Source organism: Panthera onca, chromosome D3 (assembly GCF_046562875.1).
Source record: "Panthera onca isolate mPanOnc1 chromosome D3, mPanOnc1 haplotype 2, whole genome shotgun sequence".
Classification (NCBI taxonomy): domain Eukaryota; kingdom Metazoa; phylum Chordata; class Mammalia; order Carnivora; family Felidae; genus Panthera; species Panthera onca.
The window spans coordinates 92,015,815-92,018,667 of NC_138350.1; positions in this window are offsets into that span (position 1 = coordinate 92,015,815).

Here is a 2,853-nt window from a genome sequence, read left to right on the forward strand (position 1 = left end):
GATCGTTTCTATGCAGAGACAGATTTATTTTTTAAAAATTTAACAGTATATTTTATTGTATTTATTTTTGCTTTATTGCATTATCTAGAAGCTTCAGTGCAGGGCTGAATGGAAACAGTGGAAATGGAGATTTTCATGGTTCCTGATGTCGAGGGTAAGCATTCAGTCTTAACCATTAAATATGATGCTACTTTATAGGTTTTTCATAGATGTCCTTTGTCAGGTTAAGGCTGTTGTTTTCTATCCCTACATCAGTGTGACTTTTTATGATGAAGGCACGTTGAATTTTTATCAGATGCTTTTTCTGCATCTACTGAGACAACCATATGGTTTTTCTCCTTTATTCTGTTAATATGGTAAATTACATTATCTGATTGTCAGTGTTAAAACAATCATACACTCCTGTGATAAACCCCACTTTGTCATATGTTATGTTTTATATAATCTGAGAGTTGGTTTCCCAGAGCTCACTGAATAGTTGCATCGGTTCGTTGGATTTATTTATCTCTAGCTTTTCTTGCCCTGTCTTAGTCTGTCCTGGGGTAAATGCTTACTCAGAAAGCGAAGTGGAAAGTGTGCCCCTAATGCAGCTTTCTATAGAGTTTGCATGGTCGTAATTTCCTCCTCAAATATTTGACAGATCCATTAGTGAAGTGTGGTGGACTTCGATCATTCTTTACAAATGTTCAAGTTAAAAATGTAATTTCTTTAACTAATATAGGGCTCTTCAGGTTTTCTGAATGTTCTGAGTATGTAGAATTTGGAAATGTTTAGCCATGATTTCTTCCAGTGTGTTTTCTTCTTTTTCTTTTATTTTTGAGAGAGAGAGAGACAGAGACAGAGACAGAGAACGAGCAGGGAGGGGCAGAGAGAGAGACGCACACACAGAATCCCAAGCAGGCTCCAGGCTCGGAGCTGTCAGCACAGACCCTGATGCGGGGCTCGAACTCACATGTCACTGGTGACAGCTGTGCTGGTATTGACTCCCACCCCCACGTCCTGACCTCAGAGGCACCTGCCTTGTTTCTGCTTCCACACCCGCCGCCCTTCCGCATGGCCACGTCCCCCACCCGACATATTTCTCACGCCGTCCTTCCCTCCCCTGTCACTCGCCCAAGTCATGCTGGAGTGTCGTCTGTTCCACTCCACGCCATCGCCGGGCCTCCCCTCAGGCCTCCGAAATCATTCCAGAAAACCTAGGCAAGATCAAGTGGCATGAAGATTGGCTTAGACGCCCTGTGTGCCCGCTGCATTCTGAGAAACCAGCCCCTCTCCCCTGCAATCGGGGCGGAGACGTCCGTGGACGCTTACCCCTCCCGCTGGGGCCTCAGCCTCCTTCCCCACGGCTCTGAGCTCCCCTCGTCCCGCCTCACAGACGTCAGTCTCGGGCACCAGAGAGGCTCTCGGCGGGCACTGCCGTCTGCCTCTGGGAACTCTGGTCCCGACTCAGCCCCCACGGGACTGTGCTTCTGACACTTGAGGGGCAAATGACATCTCCTTCCGAGGGGGGATGATTTTCAACACAGCGCTTTGGAGCCAGCGGCCTCGGTGTGAATCTAATGCCACCATTTAGAGGCTCTGTGACCCTGGGAAGCCACTCAATTCCTCCTGGTCCCGGAGCTCTTGTTTGCCACGTGGGCACAGTGGGGAACTAACATTTACTATCTTACCAGTTGGCAACAGATAGGTCACTCTGGGATGAGGCTCGTAAGGCATGTGTTTAAAGCAAACAGTAAAAAGATTGTTAAGTGATGGCTTCTCAGGAGGCAGGGCTGCTGAGAGAGAATGGGGCATGTGACACAGGGGACTGGCAGCTGGGGTGCGGCTCTGCCCGATTCCCATGCCTGTGTCCCACGTGCCAGGGTCTGCTGGGTCCGCGGGGATCCCCAGGGGTCTGCGGGGATCTGCGGGGACCCGCAAGGATCTGTGGGGACGTGCGGGGATCTCCGGAGCAGGAGGAGGGGAACAAGGTAAGCAAGAATGCGGGCCGCCGGCACCTGGGTCCCCGCCAGGAGGAGCACACCTACCGTGACTGTGGTGCGTGCGGTGAGGTGACACAGGTACGCCCACGACGCGCCAGCCCAAGCCCCTGCCCCGGGAGTCGGCCTCCAGCCCTGCAGGAGAGTGTCCTTGGAGAGCGAGCTTCCCTCCCTCCCACCTCATCGTGCAAATAAGAAGGAAGATGTGCTGGTTCCTGGGAGACCCGGGGGGGCGGGGGGGAGGGCAAACAAGCCCTCGTCCGCGTGTGCTCAGAGCACGAACGTGCTATGATTGATTCGCCGCTGCTCTGGGAAACGGACCAGCACAGGTACACAACCTTCGTATACTTCCCTCACGCGTGTTTTGCGAGAAATCACTTAAGGTGAACATTAGCACTTAGCACCTTTTGGTCTCATTATCTTTTCTCATTGCTCGTGTTCCGTTCTCGTGCTTGAACAACCATCTCTCCTACTGCAGGGTCCCCAGACCTCCCGCCCCCACGCCTGGCTCCCACGACAGCAAATACATCCAACCACACTGTTACTCATCGGATTCTAATGAACATACAGCGTGAAACTAGAAGATAAATGTCAAGCATGGTTTCCACGTGCCACAGATCCCGAAATGATGTCCCGGCATCATGGCCTCAGAGCCCACGGCGGGACAGGTGGTGATTCCAGGGGCAAAACGCATGAGTTAGGGTCTACTTGGTCTCAGAGAAGGTGGGGAGAGTCCACGGTGCTGTTCTAGAGCCGCAGAGGTGAGCTTGGTGACCCGGCAGACTGGAGCCCAGGTCCTCACCCCTCTGAGCTCCACTCCTTCCTCCGGGACGCGGGAATCCAGCCCAGGGGCCAGTGCGAACGGGGGCTACCG